The sequence below is a fragment of the Triturus cristatus genome, chromosome 7 (genome assembly GCF_964204655.1).
Source record: "Triturus cristatus chromosome 7, aTriCri1.1, whole genome shotgun sequence".
In the NCBI taxonomy this organism is placed as follows: Eukaryota; Metazoa; Chordata; class Amphibia; order Caudata; family Salamandridae; genus Triturus; species Triturus cristatus.
In genome coordinates this window covers 1,355,753,556-1,355,781,183 of record NC_140590.1, presented here as the reverse complement: position 1 = coordinate 1,355,781,183, position 27,628 = coordinate 1,355,753,556, and the positions used below count along the sequence as shown (strand labels likewise).

General features: G+C 45.6%; 1 protein-coding gene across 23 annotated transcripts in view; it reads right to left on the bottom strand.

Annotated features, from left to right (window-relative positions):
- LOC146812053 (copine-1-like) overlaps positions 1–27,628 on the bottom strand; it is a 633,944-nt gene that overhangs the window by 547,443 nt on the left and 58,873 nt on the right. For 21 of the 23 annotated variants that reach the window (XM_085619045.1, XM_085619042.1, XM_085619057.1 and 18 more), the window contains exon 1: positions 10,492–10,552. The exons of the other annotated variants lie outside the window; for them this stretch is intronic. The gene's annotated coding sequence lies outside the window, so the exon portion shown is untranslated. Of the gene's footprint in view, positions 1–10,491; positions 10,553–27,628 lie in introns of those variants that run through there. 23 annotated transcript variants of the gene reach the window in all.

Below are 27,628 nucleotides of genomic sequence, written 5' to 3'. Positions count from 1 at the left end.
AGAAGTCTCAAATGATATTCACTGGGAACATTCTTTACAGGCTCCCATCCTCCCTATACAGGGACACCATTTTGTTCAAATGGGCAGAAGACCCTGATCAATTGCAGTGTGCCATGGTTCCTTCTGGTCTACAGTCATCTTCAACCTATACATAGAGGCCAAAAGGCAAGACGTCCTTTTAACAGCACTCTTCCTAATAAAGTGAAATCAATCCCCTCAGAATGTAATTTAAGAACTGCCATTGAAGTATTTATAATCTTGCATCTGCAAAGCCCTGATCCACCGCCTTCCAGACTCCACAATTGCCCACTTAAGTCCATACTACTGGCTCACCAGGACTAATTAAGGGCCAGAAGAAATATGACCATGTCACCCAGACCCTGAGGAACTCCACCTGTTGCCAACCGCCATCTCAAAAAGCAGTGGTACATTAGAAGGCAGGCCACCAGTAGACAGATGAAGATGTGCAAAAGACGACAACATGCCTTTGCCAGCAGTGCGCCAAGAACCATCCTCTTCACAAAATATTTACAAAACTGAACCAGGTAGTGATGGGAAGGGGGTTGAAACATAACTGGAAAAGTATTGGACAACATTCTGGAGTTGTCTCTTTTCTTAGTATCATTTCCCATATGCAGATTAACAATCTGTCTGAAGTGCTAAACCTAAATTGGAACCCAGCAACTTAGCTTGTACAATACTGAGCACCACAATGATTTCAGCACGGGACAAGCTGGGAAGGATAACAGTTGTGTCCTTAGATGTATGGGAAAAGATCAAGTATAGTTAGACCGCGCCCTTTCCCATAAGAGGAATCCTTTTCTGGATTCTTCGATTCCTGTGAAAAATGAACAGTTGACTATCAGATAGAGGACATTTTGGCTAGGACAAAAGCCAGTGCGAGGTCGCAGAGGCACAAATGATTACAAGTGGCTGGGTTTCTGATGATTGTGTGACCTCAAATAAAAAATTCTGCAAGGATCACATTTTCATGCTCAAATTTTCAATAGTGGACGCCCTTTAACACGTTTTGGAGAGGCCACCAATAAATGTCATGACTTATTGACCCAGTAATAACTAATTTTGAGGCAGATGAAGCACAGCGCAGAGGATTTACTAATTCGAAGAGATGGACAGGTTGCCTCACCGCTTTGGAAGTAGCGCACGAATTCAAGCCAATTCAAGATGGATTGTGGTTTGTCTGCGGAGTAGACAGTACGCAGACTAGCACTCACATTTTAGTTGTTTAGCCAGATGACTTCGTCCTAAAGAGACCCCTTAATTTATCGAGGGTCAAAACGTTACCACAACTCCCCCCAGCCCCCCCCCCCCGGTCCCCAGTTCCATTATAATCAATGGAAACTATGGATTGATCCACAGCATCCTAAAGTGTATATCTTAAATTTATGTACAGAACCAGATGCGCTGTACAGTGTTTTTGCGTGGGTTATATACAGGGTCATCAGAATTATGCAGTTGAGGCGATTTTCGTAGTTATGGATTTGCCGCATTCACCACACAAGCCCATTTTAACAAACAAGATCGCTTCTAGCTCAAACTGTTCAAAAGTTACTAAAAACGCAGCGACATGTGTTGCCGTGCAGCTTTACAAAACTTGACTGGTGACTTCTCTTGCTAATGACTATATTTAGGTGTTCAACCAGAACTAATGAGGTGCAATCTAAGCCCAGACATTTCTAACAAGTGTAAAAATCAGGGGGGGAATGAAGTAATGCTATCACAAAATATGCTGCATTATGTCATATAATTTGGCTTTTGTTGACGCAAAATGTTATCAACCATGCCGCATAATTCCAGTGGCCCTGGTTATATATTTGAGCACTGCTTCGCCTGTACTTATGTTCACTGTTAATGACCACTGCATTTGTACTGTAAATCCATTCTAGTGACAGTAATTTCTATTAGTCCTGGCTTTTATTCACATTTCAAGTAATAAGTTATTACTGGGTTAAAATGACATCCCATTGACCAGTGGACTCACCAAAACTTGTTAAAGGTTGAACGAGTGACAGGGCACCGCGCATTTAAAATACTGACCCTAGTCACCATGGATTGGCATATAGGGTTGCCTTTGTGAAATTACCAATTTAGAAAAGTGATCTAAAACGATTAATGTATATTTAACCAGAAAACAAATTAAATTACAAGTCAGAAAAACTGTACAATACGGACTGATTACACAAAAAAAGCTGGATTAAGATACACATTAAAGGATTGCTTCAAATGCAATCAGAAATTAATTCTTATCACAAATTCAGACAGCCAACTAAACCCAAACACGTTTAAAACCGAAAATTATCTTTTTGCTGTAAACTATGCTAGATTAAGAAACAGAAAACTAACAAGAAAGCGGTTCTTTGTAAGGCATTTATTTTACCATTACAAAATAGTGTTGAATGTCAAAGTCGCACACAAACATGAATCTCAAAATCAGCATGACTTCGTCTTGTTGCTTTAGCAAACACCTTAACCACCTGGGGATAGCTTTGATGCGTAAATATACTTACGGATTATTAAAGACAATGAACTTGGAAGTCATTATGGTGGCAAATCATGCCCACTGGAAAGACAGAGGTAGTACTTCACAGATTCTTCCAAAGTAGGGCAACAATAGCAATCACATCTAAATGTATAACTACATCACCGCATTTCCCCTCTAGTAGTTTTTTTTTTGTTTTTGGCGTCAACAGCACCACATAATAGTTTGAACTTAAACACCAACATTAAAGAAACGTAAAATAAGTTACGGTGGAATTTAAGTTTATTCTTGCCACTATAATTAAATCCGTTTTTTTAATGCTACAACTGAAGTATTATTGTCGAGATCATATGCAAAACCAACTCATCCGTAGTTGCAAAATGCCTGTTGCCTATGACATAAAGGAGCGCAAACCTAACATATGCAAACTGAGCACCCGACTAAAGTAATGAGACAAGTTACCTCCACCCACGGTATCTCAAAGATATTAAAACAATGAAACGTACCCCAAAAATCTACCTAAATCAAAACAATAGCGTTTGTTTTATATCGCAGTTGCATTTTCGATATCAACTTGAATTCTGACATGCAACGGTTTGTTAAATATGCAAATGAGCACCAAAGTCCATACAATACCTTAGGAAATGTGCGTAGAGCTAAAAACATCGAATTTATTGTCAATGTGATAAAGCTATTTAGGTAAGCATGGGTTTTCCATATCCGTATACACCTCTACCCTCATCACTTGCAACTATTAAACCATCTAACTTAAATGCTAGCAAATGACAACGGCGATCATAAAAGGCAACTGTACCATACAGAAATTACACAATTAGATAATTCATGATTACAACACGCAAAAGTTAACAAAGAAATTAGATCAAGAAACAAATCTTTTCAACCTGAAAGCCTCTTACAGCAGCAAACACAGGATCACCAACTTAGACTGCCACGCAATATGTGCCCATTGATTCTGCTTGACTTAAGTCGGGAAATTAATATGGGCAGTGAGCAGCCCAACAGAGCAACCAAGCCAATATTTTAAAGCACAAAAAACTATAAACTCCTCCAATGAAATGTAGTAAGCAATGCACTCAATTCAAGTTACTGTGCGCCACCCACTACGAGACAATTTTTTTTTTTTTTTAAAGTAGTCTTACTAACCCCATCTGAATTTTTATTTAGCACGAACCCAGCTCAAGAGTCTTGTAGCGCTTTACATCCAGCACCAAGATCAGATTTTTTTTAGGCACAGGTAGAACAAGTGATTTGTAGTGAATATGTAGTGCACTGCAAGGCATAAAGAGTGTCGACGACATTCCGCTCGCTATATCATGGGAGCTTTTCTCTAGTCAACTGCTCAAAAACTTTCCATGCATTACCCGAAAAGTCAATATAGGTAATAACTGTGGAAATTAACTAAAATCCCTACTTAATTCCACACTTAAACAAGTACGGGGGCATCCAGGGGAAGACCACCTACTCAACACATACAAGCATGCCCAAAAGACACTTAGACAATCTTTCTAGAGAATAAAAAACGCTTTGAGCAGTTCTGGATAAAATTGGTATACAAGAGTAAAAACCATAACTCAAAGTCTTTTTAGTCCCTTGTCAATGGGAAAACACAACCAGGGAGGACAATGTAGTGCAAACATTCGCGAATACGAATAGGTATCTTTTTTAACGACCCACTTCAAAAAAACGGAAAAGGTAGAAGGTTCACTGGTTAAACAAACGTTGGCTGTTCAGACTAACCCAAGTCAATCACAGCTCCCCCTTGGTATAATCCAAGGTGGGACATCTGAGCAACTCTTAGAATTGATCAGGACGCCATTGGTATTAGTCATCAAATCACCATCCCAGCAAGAAGTGCCTCCTCAACAGGTACCCAATACACTACAAGCCCTAATTTCCAGAACAGAATTAATTATAACCAAAGGCTGCTCAGACGGAGCTCTTCGACCAAATGGTTTACCCCAGGCTCAGTACAAAACAAGCATTTACAATGCAATGGTCTCGGCATTGGTAAAGTTAGAGCTATTGGCATTGCTCATGACATTTTTTTTGTTTATGTGTTTGTTTCTAAAACATTTAAAGAAACGGCATTGTCATGAGCAATGCCAATAGCTCTAACTTTACCAATGCCGAGACCGTTGCATTGTAAATGCTTGTTCAGGATATCTGCCCTGTGTGCATGGCTATTTGGGTTGGAAGGGCGCATAATAATTGTGGCTGGATATTTTAGCTGTAATTGGACATTTGATATTGTATCTAGCTGTATAATGGCTGCTCCACTGGAATATCAGAGCTGCATGCCGGCATATCATTGCATCACCAAAACTGGTATATGTGAGGCAACTCAAACAGACTTACTTGCCTGCTGTATAACTGCTTTGTTCAAATTCTTTTATTATTCTTGCACCAACTGCAGGGTTTTTTAACGTCAGTAACGCCACTTTTCTGTAATGGCATTAAGGACTTATGGCACATAAATCGTCTCCTATGGTATCATCTACCTCAAAGGTCCTTCCTGTCATGCCATTGGTTGTTAAATGAAGGCTGTGTAAAGTCACTCCACCGGGCTTCCATTGGCTTTTCATGAATCTGCAACTCACTAACTCATGTAGCGTAGTATACTCAAGGGTCAACATTTGAACCTGGGCCCTTATATTGTTAACCAATATACTACTTTACAGTTGAGGTATAAATGCACCTTTTCAGTCCCAGCATTGTCGTTGAACGCTCAGCTCAGAGTAGTAGGTCGTTCTACATGTGGGATGAATTCTGTATTTTTTATGCTTGTTAAATTCAGGGTTAGAAAGCTCCTACATGGGACGTCTGAATGAATCTTTTACCTCACTTTTCCACGTACAAGGCTTGTCAATTAAACGAGCACCCTTCCCCGTTAGAGCTCGCGCTGCAGCGTGTTACCGTGCCATCAGGACTGCAACACGCCTCCTCTGTTGAGCATGCGATGTACCCACGCTACCTCATTCACATCCCATTCCGACTCTTGCCCTTGTTAACCTGGTGCAAAAGGCGTCTGTGGAACTTGGCATCATTCGGATGTATCAGGATGCAGAGATGGCGCCTTGTATTTCGCTCTCGGCACGCAACAGATTGTACCAAATGTTGCGTATTTTTTTCAAATACTTTTCAGGGGGAGGACAACCCCTGGCGCCATATGCTGCACGTTTCCCGACTGTCTCTAGGGTTGGACAGCCCCCGAGGGCTCTCCGAGGTGCGACGCCTCGGGCTCCTCGCTTGTCTTGTCGTACCTCCACCTCGAGGTCTTTGTGATAAACAGGGGAGCGGCTTCTATGAGGGGCCCACACAAAACAGGGGTGATTCTGAAAGGGACGGTTTCCAATTAAGCTAGCAGTCTAGCAGAACAATTTCAAAACATTGTAGAACCTCACAAAGTGAGCACAACAACGCACGACATTGATAATGAGGCAGGAGGCTTAGGTAAACAAGTCGGATCACACAATGGACGCATACTGCCTCGCGCTGCGTGGGTGCCATGTTTGCGCCGAAGGGGAGGGGCTGCGCGAGCGAGGATGGAGCGTGGAGGGGAAGCGCAAGACAGCAGAACCTGGAGAGGACATCCCGTCCAAAGCACGGTGCGGATCCCGATAGCAAAACAAGGAGATCAGGTGAGGGAGCAACGCCGGGACACCACCGCCTTTCTCCGAGGCAGAGAAGAACTGCCTCGGAGAAACGCAGCCTCGGTTTCGGATTCGGGGGCGTGTTTCTTTTTCTCTCCTCTTGCCATTGGCTGGAGGAGAGAAAAACACGCCCTGCGAAAAGCAACGAAAAAACACGCCCCCCGATCCGAAAAGGACGGGGCTTCAACGGAGTGACTGGACCTCTTCTCCAGTGGCTGGCCAGCATTTAAGAGGCCAGCCAATGGAGAACAGGAGAGAAGAGGGGCGGGTGCAAGCCCCTCTTCTCAAAGTCACTAAATCTCGGAGCGAGACTGCGCAAGCGCAGCCTTCGCAGCCGAGACCTAAAAACGACACTGACTCGAGCCAAACATCGGGCACCCTTATTCAGCTACTGCTGGACAAATCGGCTCATGCCGTAATCTTGCTGCGGAGCTATTATATATCGAATCTATAAAGTGGAAGAGGTAAGACCCCCAAAACTACAGGATGATTACCATTCCAGATGTTAAATAAATATTACCCTAAGTTGCTCCTCCAAGACCTGTTGCTTTGGGCCACAAAAAAAACATCTCATACCTTTTAATCAGACAGGATTTGTAGCATACACAGGAACCATTACAAAAAATAAAAAAATTAACTTGCTTGCAATATCGGTCCTGTTGGATAAAGTGGTGGCCTTAGGAATGCTGATTCACTGTTTTGTCGACTTTAAGGCTACCTTTGATCGTGTGCCCAGGGGCAAACTATGGTCAAAATTGCAAGGGGGGGGGGGGGGGATTTTACCTGTGCTCCTACAAACTATAATCCAGCTACATACAAACACATGGATCCGTAAAAAACTTGGAGACGGATCCCATGTCTCCAGGAGAATACAAACCTTGCGTAGAGTAAAATAAGGTTGTGTTTAGGCGCCTCTTCTATCGCTTCATTTCAGATCTATCACATGTATTTTAAGACGTCAATTCTTATCCCCCATCTCCTTTGGTTTTGTCAATTCTTATCCCCCAAAACTCGCCGGGACCAGAATCAGCAACCTACTATATGCAGACAATCTTGTTTTGCTCAGCTACACCAGGGTCGGCCTGCAGAGACTACTCCATCAGCTATCTCTCTACACCACCAAAAATAAGCTGGAACTAAACCCTCTTAAAGACTAGGGCAATCGCATATGGGTCAAGGAAATACCAAGGCGGCAGATGGCAGTACAATGGTAAAAGTATTGACAGGGCCGCCTCATACAAATACTTAGGGGTCCATGAGGACAGAAGGGGCTCGTTCTTAAAACAGACTAGGTAGAGGCCAAAGCTCGGACAATCCATGTAGCCCTCACTAACCTTGCAAAGCAGCTATCCGGCCAAAGCTTGACTCCTAATATGCATGATGAAGGCAACAAATGCCAATGATCTCTCCTATGGTCAGGAGATAATGAGGGGGAAAGATAGTCTTGTGAACAAAACAATAACAAGAATTTTTAAGCAAGTTTCAAGTCTTCCGAAAGCCTCATCCCCTGCCCAAATAAGACTTGAATTTGGTCTCCAAGATCGAGGGGTGGGGGCTGGAGCATTCATCAAATTGAGTAACAAGCTACGCACGTCCAGAGAAGGAAGCTTGGGGGCTATACTGTGGCAAGAAATATCAACCAGTCAGCTCGGGCGATCATACCAACATTACCTACAAGACTTAAAACTCCTGGAAGCATAAGAAATCTGGAGTTCCAACCCATCCCAGTAGACCCTTAAAATGCACATCAAAAGGAATGTCCGTTCCTGATCCTACTGTTCGGACAGAGCACAACTGGCTTAATATAAGCACGCCTGGACAGTTATATCAGGGTTCAAGGCAGGGGTTGTGGCGCCACTTGTCACGTACCTATGCAGTGCACTGGAAAAAAAGATTATTCATCCTCAGAATGGGAGAATAGCCCTTTCTGTACCATCTACCAGGCTTGTGCCGTACAAACCTGCAGGGGGTGTGGGAGCAGTGAGGAAACAAGTGAACACAGGTTATGCCTTTGCCCTGGACTCAACGACCGAAAGATTATGCTACGGGGTGAAAGGAAAAAACTTGGGGTTCACTTCTGTCGACAAGCCATCCTTACCTCTACGAACCCAGATAATCCAATGCTTAACATACGGTTCACTAAATTTGTCGCAAGAGCAGTGAAAAGGCTTACAATCTGTGAGAGCTAGTGAGTCGACCGTTCATTTGCACAAGGCAGCAGTAAGCAAGCTGAGTTAACGTGTTACTATATTGTATTACTTGATAGGGGCATTTTGCAGGTCGCTCCTTTTTACTGTCCCCCGACTTGTGTGATCACAAAACTTTTACCATCTTTTGCAGGGATTTACCCCCCTTATAAATGGAACTGCACCATTAGTGGAATTCTTAGTAGTCTTTTAGAGCCTGCCACTAATTTTACCATGATGTTAAAACTAAAATGAATTATTACCGTTTTAGCTGTGATCTCTGGTTTAACTGCTGTCCACATTTAAGCAGCCTGAACTCATATTATGCTATACTTAACAGGTGCCGATTAGGTTTTAAACAGTTTACTGTTAAATATCATATTCCTCTATTACCCGCTATTTACACGTGACGCTATTAATGGATAATAGGGCTGTACCAAGAGCGTGAGGCAATAATGTAAGCAAAGACACAGAAACTCAGTTAATGTTCCTTTTTATTTGTCCTGCATGTGTAAATATTTTAATAATTGACTGACACGTTTTTATCGTTGTATGTCCATCATTGTAATGATTTTTATTAATCAAACAATAAAGTAATACGAGTCAGTCAGGATCTGCCTACCATCACAGGATGTAGAGCAGACCTCGGGTCCCGAACTTGGCACCCCAGTTCCAGAACCGGAAGTCCTGGCTGTAAAGCCACATCCTGGACAGTTGAGTAGCATGGAGGGCTGCACGAGTTTTGTAGGCGGTGCCCCCCCCCCCCCCTTTCTGCGGCCGGTTCACAGCAGAGGACCCCACACACACCACCACTGTGGTCGTCACAGGGCGGCAAAAGGTGTAGCTACCCCTCTGGTCCTGGACTAAACTACATATTGTTGCAGACTAAGGCTCTTAACGTCCACGACAGTAACAGAGAAGAGCAACATATCGCGGTCACAAGAAAAATAAGTACAACCCCAAGTATTAGTTAACTGCTTATCAGGTAGAACTACTGAAGCGCTGCCTCGTCTACAACGGCAACAGGAAGGTTACCAACCAAAAGTAAAACATTAATTCAGAGGGAAAACTATTCAGGTCTTCCTACAATTGTCATACTAACTTATAAATTATATATGTCAGTCATCTATACAAAGAGGATTGTTAATATCACGGGGAAACCACGCATAGTCGCGCTAAATAGCTGGCTTGCCACCCAATCGCATTTTGGCGGTTTCTTAATTCTAGGTTAAAAAAAAAGGGAAACCCGCATTTTAATCACTTGTGAGGCCAAAAGGAGCTATAAATAATTCGGTATATCCAGAGTAGTTATTTTATCCCTGGGTAAATGGGACCAAAACGTTACATTACATATTGCACTTTGCCAAGCACACTCGATGACACAGTTTCCAATTTGAACCGTCAAAATAGCACCCACGTTACGGAATTAGAAAATAAAATTCCCACCCAGCAGGAAAAAAGTGTAATGTACAGCAGAGAACTAGATAACGTTTGTAAAGGGGGGGGGCATTAGCAAGCACGTGAATGGAACAGCGATTATCTGCTAAGGTTACCTAGAGGCCCCAAAGCAAAAAAATACCAGCAGCCTTCAAAATAAATTCACGACATGTTTCAGTCTATCAAGCTGTCGAGGTTCTCCCCACAAGGCCGTGAGCCATTTGCACCATATTCAGGACGAAAACCCCTCAACCAGCTTGCATGCTCTTCATTTCCCCACACATCCATTTTAGTTACAAATAATATGTCCGATTTTTTTGTTGCCGTTTGCCCGGCCAGTTTGTCCTGCTTGCCTGCACCACCGTGCACTTCCCTTCATGCCGCACCCATGGTCCTTACTACACATTCTAAGTGCTGCCACCCCAGGTTTGCCAAAATCCGGCTGTTACCGCTTCCTGATGAAACCTCGTGCGATTCAGACTCCATTAGTTCTTATCGAGCATACTCACGATGCGCCCATTACGCCCACTCACACTCCCCCCTGCCACAGTCTTAAACCAAGTCTTCACCACCACCTTTGTATTAGATCGGCCCAGTTAAGCTCAGCTCTATTCGTTCCCTACATCACACATTTTGAGCGGCAAAAGTAGCCGATGGTTCGCAAACCGGGCTCTCGTTTCATCCCACCCGCTCTTACCGCGGGTCCCTGCTCAGACAATCGAGCGACGACACTGACTAGCTCTGCTCCCGCAACACACAAAATGGCTGCCAACGAGAGCCCAGTAGAGAAGAGACAGGGAATGACGTCACGGGAACTAAGATTAAGTCAGGTGGGCGGTATGACTACCCTGTATGGGTGGAGCAAGATACGCCATTGTGAGGCCAGGCATTTGCATTCCTATCAATGGCGATGGTCTTTGAGCACACAATGTAATGGAACACATGATGGGCGAGCCGGCAAATTAACGGGGAGACCCAGGAGCGCAACGCCCATTAAGCTAAAAGAGCATCAGCCCCCCCACTCATCGGTCCCAGCCTGGGCTGCAGCAGCTCGAGCTGCTGTGGGCTCGGCTGTGTGTTTAGTGTCCGGAGTCTTTTCTCTGGCACGCCCAAGTTTTTCACCGGTCTTTAAAGACAATTTACATACATTTGTAAACTGGTTACCAAGGCTTAGTTTTATTTTCTAGTTCCAGTACCCCCTGTGCCCCCACTCTGCCTATTCCTTACATTTGTATTTTACATTTGCTGCTGTAGGGTGAGAATGCATTTAATGAAAAGGAATATAAAGTAGAGTTGCCAAAAGAAAAAAATGCCAGCCATGTGTTGTTTAAAGAACCTGCAAAGACCTCATCTTGACACTAAATAGGGTAATAAATAAAAAAGTATGTATTCAGTGGGAGGGGGGCGTGGCCGGCTGCCGTGGAAGCTGGCCACTGCCAACAGTAGCTCCGTCTCGTCGCAGTTTCTCCCCGAGAAAATCCAAGAATAAATCCGCAGGCGAGATGCAAATCTGGGTGGAGAAGTGATCGGAGCCAGCGGGGGTTGTAATTAACTGACCGTGAGCAGAAACCTACGCGGTGAAGACCGTCTAGATCGCACGGACTGAGGCGGGGGGCTTGAATAGCGGCGAGAGCGGAGTGCCACGTCGCCTTGTGACTTCACATCATACTTAATTGCCTGTGCTAGGAGGCGGCAATGGTAGAAGAAAGCCCAGCCGGGAAAAAGGGCGAGCGGCTCCTGCACCCGACAGCCAAACAGACTATCGGCCTGGGCCAGCCGTAGGGGTGTGACCTTTACAACAGTGGAGCCGGGGCCTAGGAAAACGAGAGGCTGGAACACCCAACTGCGCCCTTACTGCTCCCGTGGGCCAGATTGAGTGAAACTTGCGCCGGCTGGGACGGAGAGAAGCCCAACAGAAACAAGAGGCGGCCCAGCGCTCCCCCACCCATCGGTGGGAGGCGCCGAACGGCCTGCGAGTGTGCGGCCTGGAGGTCTAAGAAAGCCGGGGCCTTGCATGTCCGTAGACCCAACGCAGGAGGCCTTGTGGTGCTGGCCCCGCGCACCAAGATATTGAAGTCCACGGGGCCCTGTGGTTTGGGGGCCTCGCCTCCTCGGGCCCCCCCCCCATCTCTCCTGAAGAACCCAACTGATCTCCAGTGCCTCAGGGATAACAGGCGCTCAATAACACAGAAGCGGACCAGGTCCACCCAAAAAAGGGAAGGAGTGGCACAATAAGAAACAGACAGTAAGAGCAGGATCTGCTCTCCGCAACTATAGCCATATTCGACTGCAGGAGCTCAGACTGCAGGAGGGTGCCCCTCCACCAGAGAAACCCATACTCGGCAGGACACCAGGTACCCAACTCCAAGTCCCCAGTGGGCCTGAATAGTTACCGCCACCGGCAACAGCATTATAGGCATCCACTAAATGTAGCCAGGACGTATTGCTGGTTTGAAGGGAATGGGGCCCAGCCACAGCGACTAGCAGGAAGAGGAGTAGTCAAACAAAAAGTTACCCCAGACGTGGTACAGAAGGAAACACAATGCAACGCAGAGCAACACACGCAGGGCACCGGACACATCGAAATCGGGCCCCCCCCTTCAACCTCCTCCCAGTTGTGAGCAGCGAGGTTGCAGAGGAGGAGACTGGTCACCTAGAGAAATGTTTTCATCCATTATTTGCTGTCACGCAGGACCTTGGCATCACCAACTAGTAGTGGGAAAACCGAAAGGCCGCGTGGGGTGGCTCACCATACAGGCAGGCAGCGGTGAGTATTACCTAGCATCCGCCTCAGACTGCGCTGGATAGCGTTGGGCCCAAAATGATGAAGGGAAAGGCCCCACGCAACACGCACCAAACAAAATTGGATAAGTTTACATGGGCCAAAGAACAATCGGAGGGGGCAGACCCAGCACACACGCAGGCCGAAGACCACCCAGCGGCGGAGGTAAAAGAGGTCACACTACACAATATCATGGCCACCCTGAATAAGGTGCACACGTCCCTAGAATCACGCATCGGTTCCGTTCCTGTAGAAATTGCACTGGTCCGAGCAGACCTTAAAAATATGAACACAAGAGTGACGGAAGTGGAAACTACCACAGCGGCCCTCCGCGACGATACGGAAACTCTGAAACGCCAAGTGAAGCAACTTCAAACTGAAAGCAAGGCGATGGCTTCGAAGTTAGACGAATATGAAGGTCGCTCGAAATGCAACAATGTTAGGATCATCGGGGTTCTCGAAAGAGCAGAAGGACCGGCGACCAACCTATTTGTGGTGGACCTCATCCAGAACCACTTGCAACTAAGGGATCTTTCACAATACTTCTCGGTGGCCTGCATCTTCAAATTCCGGGACTGGGACTTTATCCCACACACGGCCCGGGCGTCTCCACCTTTACGCTTCGAACACAGTATAGTAACCTTATTCCTGGACTACACTGTGACAGTCACAAAACTACAACCCTAAGTATTCAGTGCTCTTCCCCGCAAAACTGAGAATCGAAGCGTAGGGGAAGGCATGGCTTGTCACAACGCCGGAGGAGGACCAGGAGTGGCTTGAAAGCTGGTGCCAAGTTACGAACCACAGAAAGTCCGGGAAAAAGCAAGACAGGCACCAATTAACAGCTGGAAATCCGGGTACATAAAAGGCAGCATCTGTGACTGCAGCAGATGGCCCGGGGAACTCAAGGTGACACACAACATCCAGGAGCAATTAAGATAAACTGACATCGCCCTAGAATTACTGAAGGAGTTGATCCAGATTTTTACCATATTATCGGCTCTGATCATTTGTCCATCTATAGGTATTGATCAAGACTTATCAGTTATCGCCAGATATGTACCTTTTTTGACACAGAGATGGACATGGGCGGATACTGGAAATGCTCCCCCCGCAGAGGTATTGGGGTTGGGGTACCAGGTGCTCTGCACTGTTGGAGAGGCGGGTAGTTTTACATCCATCATGCAGGGAAGCAGGGAGAGGGGTGGGAAGGGCAGGAGGGACACAAATTTATTGTATTTGTAGTTGTAATTGTTTAACATTGACCAAGACACGACTTAACAGATATGACCTAGCATTCCAGCTTCAATATCTGACTAATCTCACTCCTCCAGTAGACGTCAATGGCACAGATACCCACCTTACAGCTCCTTTCTTGGAATGTGAATGGTCTTAGGGATACATTGAAGAGGGGGCTTGTGCTACAATACCTCAAATATCAGGCACCAGCGGTGGCCCTGCTTCAGGAGACCGACCTGATAGGAACAACATGTAAAGCCCTAGCTAGATGAGGCTTCAAACTAGTGGCACCTCAGGATTCATGTCAGGCTCGCGAGGGGTAGGGATCCTGATTAAAAAAACATTTCTAATTATTATTCAACAAACGTGGACAGATGACATGGGGCGATTTGCTGCAGTCATAGGCTAGTGGGAAGGGTGACAATTCAACATCGTCACTGTATACATCCCCCCAGCAGGGCTCGACAAATCCACTCGACCACTCGCATTTGCGAGGTACATTTAATGAGGTCGAGCTATTTTTAGGACCTACTCGCCCCCTCTGGCGAGTAGGAAAACATACTGACTTTTGTCCTCTGTCTTTGAAAACGGTGCAAATGTGACAAGATAACAAGATTTCAAGGCCTTTTTATTGCTCACAAACCAAATGAGCAATAAAGATGCCTTTAAATCTTGTTATCTTGTCACATTTGCTCCGCTTTCAGAGACGGAGGTCAAGTAGGTTACTGTTAGGTCGAGGAGATTTTTCAAGGAACTAGTCCTGCAGGACTAGTACCATTTTTCAGATTTTGAGAGCCCTGCCCAGCGTTGCACTCGATTGCCTCTCGGCGCTGTGTGCATTTCTTCTTAAGCTTTCGGAGGGTGAATCAATAGTAGGAGGTGACTTTAACACTACCTTAAATGACCTAGTAGATTGCATGCCCCCTAGACAATGATGGAGCAGGTTGTACAAAATTTTGTATACCTCCCCCATTTTGCATTAAAATACTAATAAAATAATCCATTAACTATAATATTGTTAAATGAGTTTGCATGTTTATTAATCAATATTTATTAATATAGAATTACACGTGGGATTTGCATTTGCATGGCTAAAATAACTTTTATAACTAAAATATGTACGCATATTAACGATAGTAAATGTGATAATTAGAAAATTGCATGATATATGTTGCTTTTGTGATGTCTTGTAATGTTGCCCAAAAGGAGGATCGAAATGGTGAATATAAATGCTTTAAATGTTGCTATACGCTAGATAAATATAAGCACATAAAGGATTAGTAAGGGGGGACACAGAGTTTGGGGAAACATGGCGGCAGCTAGGTAGCTGTCGCAGCACTCTAGCCTGAGTTCCCTGTTCGTGCGCTGACAGCAAGACTAATGCGAAGATACGCATCTTGTATTACGGGTCGGTAGATGACGCCGCTTTTTGATAATATCTGGATAATACCTGGATGACCTGGATGCCTGATGTGCGGTGACGGGGGGTCCCGAGCCGTCGCCATTTCCGTTGTTGGAGTTGTCAGTCAGCGGGCTGATCCCCACGGAGTTGCTGCCGCTGTGATTGCTGCGTTTGCTCCTCCCTCCAGGCTTGGGTCAGGTACGGCGGGAGAGAGGCCAGAGCTCTCGTTGGATTGGCGAGTCCCGAAGCAGGCCGTTCTCGGCTTGCAACTGTGGCGTCTGGCTGCACTGGAGCTCCGTAGAGGAAGGAAGGCCCGTAGCCTTCTCCAGGGGCCTTGCAGGAAGGAATTTCACACAGCCATCGCATCTGATTTTGGTAGGAGGGGTAGGGGGAGTGTGGAGGGGGAGAAAGAGAGTGCCAAACCCACAAAAGATCTATGGAGGTGTGTCAAGACTCAGGAGGAGATTTCTGAGGTAGCAGAGTCATTACAAGGGTGTTCTGGCAGGTGGAGGGAGCCAGGGGAACCAGTGGGATTTGTGCCTGCTTGTTTGGACATCTCTGGCATTAGCCCTGTTTCCGGGCCACCCCTCCCGCAAGACATTGTTAAAACTAATATCTCCCCTGAAAAGTTGAAACGTGGGGCCAGGGAGGGGAGGAAAGGTGTTTCAAATAGAGAGACTAAAATCGTTGGAACGATTGTTGAATCAACCGAGAGAGGTCAGACACAATTGAGTTCAGAAGGTTCATCGAAATTTAATCAGACCGCTCAGGCTGCTCAGACTGCTCAAGGGTCCCTCTTAAAGACAAGAGTCTCCTCATATCTTTCGGGTGAGGTTAAGGCGAAACGTGCTTTTACCAATAAAGCAGCAAAAAATCCTAAGACTGCCAGAAATATCAAGGCTGTTAAGAATATAGCTAAGAATACAGCTAAGAGTATAGAGTCTAGGATAACACCGTCTCTGCGGTCTTACTTTAAGGCTATTCCGCAAGTCCTGTGCCTTCCCGATCAGCAACTACTTGAAAGTACTTCTTTCACAATGGCGTCACAGAGTTTTCTTGAGCCCTCTGTATTAGTTATAGGTACAGACCCGGTTATTTCTTCGGGGCCTGTGCCGGCTAAAACAAACGCGCCGCTGTTCCAGGTTGAAAGGACTGATACAAATATAGAGGAGGTTGCTGAGGCTGCTGTGGTACTTTAGAATTTGGGACCGCGTAGGAGGCAGGGCCCTACCCCTGTCTATCCCGGTATTAGCGAACCGCGAATGGTCAATGCGGTATGTACAAGTGTTTTGTACAACGTTTTAGCGATAAATGCACTTTGTATACGATATTTTACATTGACTTCGTGGGCTCCATCTTAGAGCGGTGGCCATCTTATGGTTGCCCTCACATAGGCTACACATTACGACCAAATATGGGCCTTTAGAACGCATGTGCTTTATTTGACTTCTCTGTGACCTGTGCAGCTTGGCTCCGCTGCCCCAGGTCAGTCCGGTCTCACGAGCTCCCCCTCCTACGGCCACCTGTGATTAGCATCAGGGTTTGACACACCATAAAGCCTTTTCATCCCACACAAGCCTCCGGCTAATCTCTTTCACACCTGACTCTTCCTGCTTTATGGCTTGTTTTATAAACAGGAGATGCCCGTGTTTATTGGGGCCTGTGGATATCTGATGTGGGATCTGAGCCTGGCTGGGTAAATAATTGTGGGCTGGCTTAACTGGAATGTGGGATGGTCATCATGACTCTGCCTTTTCGTGTGTAATGGATACATGTAGATGACCATATCGTAAAACAAGGAATGTGTGCCTGAAGCATCATATTTTGTATTTAAGGAGAAGCCCGTTTCTGTAATTCTAAGCAGTCTCCTGAGAACATACATTGTCTTGTACTTCTCGGATTCCTGTAATTGGTCTGCAGCCAATAAATCGATCCTTGACTTCACCCAGAAGACTCTGTGTTTCTGTAGGTCTGAAACAGGAAGAACCCGAAGTCTTAGGGTGTGTTCCCCTGCACCGCTGGGCTTTAAATTCCCAGTACTTCAGTTGGCGCCCAACTCGGGACGATTTCAGTGGTACCAGTCCAAGCCAGAGGTTCGCGAGGAGCTTCGTGTGGAAATTCTGGAGGAAGGCCGCCACTTCATCGACCCCTGCATGTCGACGTGGTCCGAAAGTCTTTTCTGCGAGGTTCTCCGCGTCCCGACGGCTACGAAGGACTGCTGCCCTGATTAATCGCCCTGTTTTGGACCCTTGACGATTTTGGTAGAGCGAAACAATCGAGAGAGTCTTCTGGTGACGCCATCGATCATCGATATTCAGTTAAGTATAAGTGGAGCGTCTCCCAGTTTGTTTGGTATCCTTCGGGAGTTTTGGTATCCTTCGGGATCATTTTGATTTGGAGCTTGCAAGTGCCAAAGCCAGAGGACTCGTGTATTCACGAGACTATCGTAATCGATAATCCTTTGAAGTTTGAAACTAGACTAGTGAGCGAAGATGCCTGGTTCTAGTGTATTTGGAAGATTGTTTTGTTTGGGTTGTAAAAGGGATTCCCAGTTAGAGGATTCGTGTCCGGTTCCTCCAATTGGAACTCCAACGTATGAGCTTTATGTAAAACATGGCGTGGGCCCCATTGCATATAATGAAGTATGGATTCGATACACCAGAAAGGAGGGTGTTTTAAAATGGCACCAAAATGGTAGTTTCGATACAGATATCTTAGATAATTTGGAAGTTAAATTGTTTAAAAAGAAAGCCCGGCCGGCGATGTTTGATTCTTTCCGCCTATGGCGAAAGGAAGCCAAACAGAAGGAAATTAAGCTAGCGAAAAGGAATAAGAGAGAAAGAGGTATGTCAATGATGCAAGCAGCGGTGCAATTTAAAGATAATGAGGAGGAACAAATGAATGAGCAGTTACATAGACAGCGCAAACTAAGGATCGATAAATGTTACCCTGTTTTGTCTCCCCTTGTACAAGATGAGACGAAAGAGAAAGATTCCCTAATGTCCCATTTGCTAAGTTCGCCACCCCCGTATGCGCAAAATGCCACAGCGCCTCCACAGCTTGTAAATGTGCAGCCTCCAGTAAATATGCCGCAAGCCTTCCCACAGCCGCCAGCTCCTCCTCAACTGGCTCCTATCCCTGCAGTGCAGCCCTCTCAAGGGCCGCCAGTTGTGTTACCTGTTGCCCCTGCGCTTCCTGCGACTTTGCTTAGCACATCAGCTGCCTCCCCTGGCGCTCTTTCTTACACTACCCAGGTACCTGTATGTGAATCCGCTTTTCTTCCCTCTGTCTATCCCTCCGTTTTCGCCTCAACTTCTCCTTCAGCACGACAACGACTAGCTAATGTAGTTACTAGTTTAATGTCGCCTCTCTTTGGGTCATCTAGTGTGACCCCTGGTTTGCAACATAAGCAATTTCGTAGTCAGCTGCCTGGTCCTGACGAGAAAGAGGTATTAGATCAACTGGCGCGTAGGTGGATTGGTTTCCCTTCACTCTATAATGTGGAATCAGTTGTTAACGTTTTTCACCAATGGGATGCCCCGAAACAGAGGTATGTCTTTGACAAAATGTGTGAATTCCTCTGTGAGGAATTGGAGGATCATGGTTCAAACCCAAACCCGCAGGAGTTGTGTCGCGTGCGATTTGATTTTGGAACAGGTATAATTGTGGGTCCCGATGTAGATAGAGCAGTTGCGACTTTACTGTCCTTCAGGAATGGCGATTGTCAGCAATCATTGTTCGAACAGTAATTCCCTGTGGGGAAATAGGTAAAAGCGTGCCAATATCCGATGCGTGAGGTTCCCCCAGTTTGGAGACCTGCTGAGCCAAATGCTGTTCCACCTGTCTTAGCACATTTTCAGCGTGTTTGGGTACATGTCCCATGGAAGCGTTCTGAGGTGTTAGCGCTTAAGCAGACATTGCCTGACCCCCGTAAAAACCCTACAGGATATTATAAGGAGTTATCACAAACTGCAGAATCGTGTGTCATGAATCTAGCTGACATAGATATGTTGTTCGGGAATGTTGTTCCACAGCCTTTATGGGGATCCATTCGTAATACGGATCATGTTGCAGAACTAGGGGGCACATGGGCTAATATCGTTGCTGCAGACGCTAGACATGTTGGTGGCGCGAAGCCTGACCCTTTAGTAGCAGAACTCCCTGGTAGAATTATTACCTACATGAAAACTCTAATGCCCGCGATGCGCGTGAATTGGGATAAACTATCCGCATGTAAGCAGAAGAAAGATGAGACAGTGTCCGATTTCTTTACAAGGTTTGAAGAAACGTTTATCGACCACAGTGGTCAAGACATGAGCACTGAAGGTGGCCAACGGCTATTTGTGGATAAATTTGTGCAGATTCTACTTACCGAGTTGTGTAAGAAATTAAAAGATTCAGAAAGTTCTTGGGCTGTTTCCTCTTCAGCGCAAATACTGGCTACTGCACAGTATTATGAAAATAGAGATAAAGACGAGAAGGATAGAACAGACAGGAAAACGAAAGAACTGAAAACGAAGGTCCTTTTACAGCAGGCTTATCCGCCACGTGGAGGACAGAATAATTATAGGCAAACCCAAGGTATCTATCAGCAACCCCAACAGTTTCAGAATAACCAGCAAATGAATGGGTATTATCAACCACGCATCCCTGTAGGTCCCAATCAATGTTCATATTGCAGAGAGGAAGGTCATTTCAAGTATAGTTGCCCTAAACTAATGCAGCGTACTAGTAATGCGTATGGCGCAAGAGGTAGAGGTGATCAACAAGCTCCTAGAGGTAGAGGGCGTGGAAATGTTCCCCAGAACGCGCGTCCTCTTCCGCCTCAAAATACCATAAATAGCTTTGATCAGCAAGCCAATGCAACTGGTAATACAGCTCAGTACTATAATAATGATTATTATGCAGAAGACGACAATGTGGAAGGTAATGATTACTAGGACAGCCATAGATAGAGAGAGGGAGTTGTTTCAGTACCAGTGGATCAGAGTGGTCCGTATGTTAAGGTGACGACAGCGGGTGTAACAGAGCCCTTTCTGCTGGACACTGGTGCTGCAAAGAGTTCAATTATGCATTCAAAACTCCCTGGCGCGCCTTTGTCTGGCGAAATGAATGTTTCAGTAGGTTTTACTGGCGCCCCAGTTAGGAACCCGATTTCTAGTCCTATGCGACTTTCTGTTGGACCTTGTGAGCTAAAAGCACCCCTCATCCTAACGGCAGGTTGTGGTGAAAATCTGTTAGGGTTGGATTTGTTAAAAAGATTGCATGCGACGCTATATTGTTCTCCCTCGGGAGTACAACTTACATTAGGTAAGGAAGTGATCTCCCCGATGTATTTGTCTAAGAATGCAATGCCACCTGAATTGTCATCCCTTCCGGATGTCCTTTGGGCTACTGGTCCCAATGATGTGGGTCTCTTGGAAATGCCGCCATATGTGGTCACTTTAAAAGCCAATGTCAGATCGCCACGTATTCCCCAGTACAAGATCTCCAATGAAGGTCAGAAAGCGTTGTTAGCCATTGTCAGTGATTTGATTAAAAAGGGTGTAATTGAAGAGACAAGAGGCAACGTTTGCAATAGTCCTGTTTTACCTGTTTTAAAACGAACGGACCCTTCACAGCCACCTGTTTACAGATTTGTGATCGATCTTAGAGAGGTTAATAAGATTGTTGTGCCACAGTTTCCAGTTGTCCCTGATATAACTGCCTTGTTAACTATGATTCCAGCTTCCGCTGCATGGTTCTCAGTGATCGATCTAAAGAATGATTTCTTTAGCATCCCAATTGCAGAGGAGAGCAGAGACATTTTTGGCTTCAGTTTAGGAGGTCGAAGCTTCCGCTTTAAACGCGCTCCCCAGGGCTACTGTGAAAGTCCATCAATATACAGTCAAGCTTTAAAAGCGCAGCTTGATGCACTTGTTTTACCTAGCGGCGCTGTTCTTATTCAGTACGTTGACGATTTACTAATCGCCGCGGATACTGAAAAGATTTGCAAAGAAGCTACATTGTCATTATTGCGTCATTTGTCTGCCTTCCATCACAAAGTGTCTCTCTCAAAACTGCAATATTGTCGACAAGAAGTGACCTACTTAGGTCATCTCTTATCGAAGGAGGGAAGGAAACTGACCCCAGAAAGAATTCAAGCCATTGCACAATTGAGCGTGCCAAGAACACAGAGAGAAGTGCGTGCTTTCTTGGGCATTACTTCATACTGTAGGCATTGGATACCGAATTTTTCTTTGCTGGCAAAACCTTTGTTAGCATTAACATGTAAAGACACACCGAATCCTATCCCATGGTCTGAAGAGTGTCAGAAAAGTTTTTGGGAATTGCGTGATGCATTATGTTCAGCTCCTGTGTTGGGTACCCCTGACTACAGCAAGCCTTTTACATTGTATGTTCATGAAAAGAACGGTTGCGCATTATCAGTGTTGACACAGCCTTTTGGTGACAGACCGCGTCCATGCACATATTTTTTATCAACCTTGGACCCGGTAGCGAGGGCATTGCCAAGTTGTCTGAGAGCCACAGCCGCCGCAGCTATGTCTATTCGACAGTCTGCTGGACTAGTGATGGATAATACATTGATTGTTATGGTTCCACATGCTGTGGACACATTGTTAAACAGGACCAAGACACAACACTTAACTAGTGCGCGATTATCAGGATATGAGCTGACACTGTTAGCAAATCATATACACATAAAGAGATGCAACACGTTGAATCCAGCTACATTATTACCAATCCCAGCAGACCTAGATGAGATTGAGCAACATGATTGTCTGTTCAGAACAGAAGAAGAGACGAAAGGGAGAGTGGATCTTAAAGATACTCCCCTGACTGAGTGTGATGGTACCTTATGAGTGGATGGTTCGTGCTTCAAGCTTCCGAATGGTGATACGACTGCTGCATATGCTATCACGACTTTACACATGATTGTTGAAACTGCACGTGTGCCACATAATTCGGCTCAAGCAGCAGAATTAATTGCCCTTACAAGAGCATGCGTGTTGTCTGAAGGAATGAAAGTGAACATATATACTGACAGCCAGTACGCCTTTGGTGTGGCCCATAGTTTTGGGCGCCTATGAAAGGAACGTGGGTTCCTGACTTCGCATGGAGCTAAAATTCAGAATGGCAAGTTGGTGAATGATCTCCTTGAGTCACTGACCCTACCGTTACAAGTTGCGATTATGAAATGCAGTGCGCACAAGAAAGTCACTGATGATGTTGGTCGTGGTAATGCGTTTGCTGATGAAATCGCGAAAGAAACGGCAAAAGATGTGAAGACTCGAATGTATGTTGCAGGCCCTGCAAGATGGGTTAATGATGTTGGAATGTGTGAAGACACGATAGAGAGTGTGAAGTCTCTTCAAGCTGAAGCCACAGAGAAAGAGTTGAGCAAGTGGAGAGAAAGTACGGGTAAATTGGATGAGAATGGTTGTTGGGTTGATTTGTCAGAACATCGGCGATGGTTGTTACCTGATGCATATGTGCTTCCAGTGGTTACTATGGCACATGGAATGGCACATATCAGTATGAAAGGAATCTGTAAGTTGTTGGCTCCAGTATGGCAGAATGCTGGAATTCCCAAGTGTGCAGAGAATGTGGTCAAGAATTGTATGGTATGTTTGAAATACAACCCTGGTAGAGGAACCCCAACTCCAGCTGGTCATTTTGCGCCTCCATCATATCCATTTGAAGTTTTGCAGCTAGATTTTATCCACATGGAAAGGTGCAACAACTTGAAATATGTATTGGTTGTTGTTTGCGCTTTTTCAAAATGGATAGAAGCATATCCCCTGAAAGACAACACTGCTTTATCCACAGCCAAAGCCCTTGTGAAAGAATTTTTCCCTAGGTTTGGAATGCCAAGAATGGCGTGGAGTGATAATGGGAGTGAATTTGCGGGTCGAGTGATGAAGAATGTGTGTGAGGGGTTAGGGATAAAGCAAAAGTTTCAAACTGGCCAAAATCCAGGCGAGCTCCGGTCTTAAATGGCCTGACGCTCTGCCTTTAGCACTCCTATCCACCAGAATGACTGTGCACTCACGAGTGGGACTCAGTCCATATGAGGTGGTTTTTGGCCGCCCGGCCAATGTATGGGGTGTGCCAAGAACGACGAAATTCAGCGAAATCGAACATCCAGTACTGCTTGATTATTTGTGTGAATTGACGGCTAAATTGCGTGTTTTACACCAACAGGTGCATGATACTCTCCCCCAGGCCTCTGAAGCTCCAGGACACCCTATCGACCCTGGCACGTGGGTTCTGGTGAGGAACTTCCAGCGGAAGAGCAACGATGAGCCCCGTTGGATTGGCCCTCACCTCGTACTTCTGTCGACAAGATCAGCGGTTCGAGTAAAAGGGAAGAAGAATTGGATTCACGGCGCCCACTGCAAGAGGATCCCTTTGCCTCTACCATATGACCAGTGGGTCCAGGAGGGTATCACTGAGTCTGAAACAGACACTGTACCTCGTTTTGTACCGTTTAGTGATGCACGCGTAAGAGGCACAACTTCAGCACAAGAGAGTGACGATATTTTGCAAGAAGCTGTGCCACCGTCAATTCGATTGGACACCACAGAGCCTGAACTCTTGTTTCAAGACCAGACAGTACCTGGCCGTTTCCGCTACAACTTGAGACCAAGGCCTATGGACAAATAAATATTCTTTTCCCTTACCCTTTTTGTTTTTGATATTATAACTCTCCCATCTGAAGGACTTTCTTGATTTTTGTTTTTCGAACCACCATCCGGGTTCAGCCGCAGGGTCGCGGTGCCAAGACTTTGGGGTACAGGCCGAAGACGTTAGGTCAACGGTTCTGGTTGGTCTAGGGCGTTCCCTGGACTGACAGGCGTACTCCTTAGCAGAAGATACTCACCCGCCGCGAGCGGCACGATTAGAGGATAGAGTTTTTCAAGATGGAGAGACTCGCTGAGGAAATTAACTTTAAAGCGAATATATGTAAAATAATGAAGAGCAAACGTTTTGTATTTTTATGTTTGTTTATACTATGTAGTATGATAGTGTTTACTGTAGGATTTGTATTCTTCTCCTCTCAAGAGCCCATTGCACCCACTGTACAGCCTATACCTCCTCCTACTGCTTCCTTGCACTCTTTCCACCCTCTGCCTGAACACGAACAAGCTAGACGATCAGAGTTTGTAAACAACTCGTTTATTCAGCTCCTGCACCAGCACCAACTAGTCATGAATACAACCAATTGCTGGGTGTGTGGGTTAATGCCACATACCAATAACAAGGGTATTCCTTATCTAGTGCTGCCGTTTAGTTACAATGGATCGTCATGGGCATTCCAGACCATGTTTCTTTTTGCATTAGATGCCTACTCCCCGCGACAACCGCGTTCCATCAGACCTAGTACCAATAATAAAGCTTTAATGAAAGGAGTTGCCGATATGAGCAGAGATATCGACGCATACTCATCTATTCCCAAGGATGAATTGAGAGCTTATGTAGGGTGGAACGCGACGGGGTATAGCATTAGTCTGGGTGAAAGACAGCGGAAAATCTCATCCCCAATTTGGGTCGTACCCCACATGGGTCGGTTCTGTTTACAAGGTAATGGTCAGAATCCAAGAGCTCAACTGGGGAAAAGTGACTGTACTGAAACGTACACCTTTCCATCTCAGTTTTCCCCTGCGTTTTTGGCTGCCAAGGGTACATATTTTGTCTGCAACGACCGAGCATATACATGGTTGCCCCCTGATTTCTCGGGCACATGTTATATTGCAAATCTGCTACCGCCGACATTTACTGCTGCCTCTGATTATCACAAGACCAGAGTTGTAAGAGGCGTGATTAGTAAGGAGGATACTGCCGGTCAGGAAGCGGGAGACTTCTTTTTGGGTTTCCTGCCGTTTTGGGGACCTATGGTCAATAGTAGGAACCTGAGACAACTGACTCGTGTGGTTGAATCCACCGTTAATATTACGGCTGGTGCCCTTGGTAATTTGACAGCTGAGCTCCAAGCGGATCGCCTCATGACTTTGCAGAACCGCATGGTTCTAGACGTCATACTTGCAGACCGCGGTGGGGTATGTAAGGTTATCCAATCTAGTTGTTGCATTTTCATACCAGATAACGCTCCAACAGTTTATCAAGCCATCTCCAAACTGCATAAAATATCTGAATCCATACACGTGGATAATGGAGATTGGTCACTGGTGGGGTGGTTCTGGGAACTGATATCTGCCTGGGGTTGGAAGATTCTGATGGTCATTGGAATGATCTTAGCCATTCTTTTCCTGTTCGGTCTGTGCATACAGTGTGCTCCTGCGATGTGTGGCCTCTGTGCTACATTATGTGTAAGGAAACCTGTATCGAGGGACGAGCTAAGTAATAGGATGATGCTACAGCAACATCTCCATGACTTCGTGAATATTGACCTGGACTTGGATTGAAATGAGTATCGTTATTGCCTATGTAAGGGCAAAAGGAGGGTCTGTGGTACTTTAGAATTTGGGACCGCGTAGGAGGCAGGGCCCTACCCCTGTCTATCCCGGTATTAGCGAACCACGAATGGTCAATGCGGTATGTACAAGTGTTTTGTATAACGTTTTAGCGATAAATGCACTTTGTATACGATATTTTACATTGACTTCGTGGGCTCCATCTTAGAGCGGTGGCCATCTTATGGTTGCCCTCACATAGGCTACACATTATGACCAAATATGGGCCTTTAGAACGCATGTGCTTTATTTGACTTCTCTGTGACCTGTGCAGCTTGGCTCCGCTGCCCCAGGTCAGTCCGGTCTCACGAGCTCCCCGTCCTACGGCCACCTGTGATTAGCATCAGGGTTTGACACACCATAAAGCCTTTTCATCCCACACAAGCCTCCGGCTAATCTCTTTCACACCTGACTCTTCCTGCTTTATGGCTTGTTTTATAAACAGGAGATGCCCGTGTTTATTGGGGCCTGTGGATATCTGATGTGGGATCTGAGCCTCGCTGGGTAAATAATTGTGGGCTGGCTAAACTGGAATGTGGGATGGTCATCATGACTCTGCCTTTTCGTTTGTAATGGATACATGTAGATGACCATATCGTAAAACAAGGAATGTGTGCCTGAAGCATGATATTTTGTATTTAAGGAGAAGCCCGTTTCTGTAATTCTAAGCAGTCTCCTGAGAACATACATTGTGTTGTACTTCTCGGATACCTGTAATTGGTCTGCAGCCAATAAATCGATCCTTGACTTCACCCAGAAGACTCTGTGTTTCTGTAGGTCTGAAACAGGAAGAACCCGAAGTCTTAGGGTGTGTTCCCCTGCACCGCTGGGCTTTAAATTCCCAGTACTTCAGTGCGGATAATATCGGTAGTCTTCCAGTCCTTCCCACCCAGGGTCCCACTCCCCCTGATATGAGTCTAAGTGCTTCTGGTCAACAGTCTGCCCTCCCGTCCAATATTCTGTCCGGTATTTTGCTCCAAAATACAAATGATGGGCTAAATTTGAGGGAATTACAGAGTGTCAGAACGCCGGCTACCTTATTACAAAGCCAAATGGATCCTCCATGCTCCATAAAGTCTCTGACCCTCTTGTCGTCTCCAAAGCTTTTGGCTATGAAGTCCTTATCAACGGTTTCTAACCCTGGGTCTTCGTTATCAGGGTCATCACAGAGTATTGATTTACCACAGATACATACTCGGCTGGTGGGGTTGATCCATCTTTAGCCTCATATCTCCAGTCGATGTTTTCATCTCTATCAGCAGACATCAAAAAAGGCTTTGAGGCCTCGTCAACTATCCAATCTGAAATTCGGAATTACTGCGAGTCTTTAGATAGCAAATTAGTTAGCCTCGCTACAAGAACGGAAAGATTGGAGGATAGTATGACTGTCATGTCTTTGCATTTGGATGAAGCCAAACTGGATATCGATAACCTCAAAAAGGAGGATCTGATGTTGGCTGAGAGGATGGAGTCTTTGGAGAATAATGCACGCCGCAATAACCTTCGTATTCTTAATATTCCCGAAGGTAGTGACGGGACAGATATTAAGCAATATATCACCCAATTGCTAAAAGAATCCCTTAGATTGGATCAGTCGGTTGAGGATTTATCTCTTGACATTCAGCGTATACACAGAGACCCCTTCAGGAGGAACCCTCAAAGGGAAAAACCAAGAAAAATATTAGTGAACTTCCGCACTTATACTCTGAAGGAATCTATCCTGGGTTTGGCCCTAAAGCAGAAGTCATTGAGTGGGAAGGGGTTTAACTTCCAGGTTAGATCAGACCTCTCAAGAGCCACGTTGGATAAGCAGTGGGAGTTTGGGAGGAGGTTGGAGGCATTCAGGAGTCTTGGTGCGGTGGCTCAGCTAGTATTCCCAGCTACCCTGAAGGTTATGCATAACAATGCTATGCACAATATTCGATCAGTGCAGGCG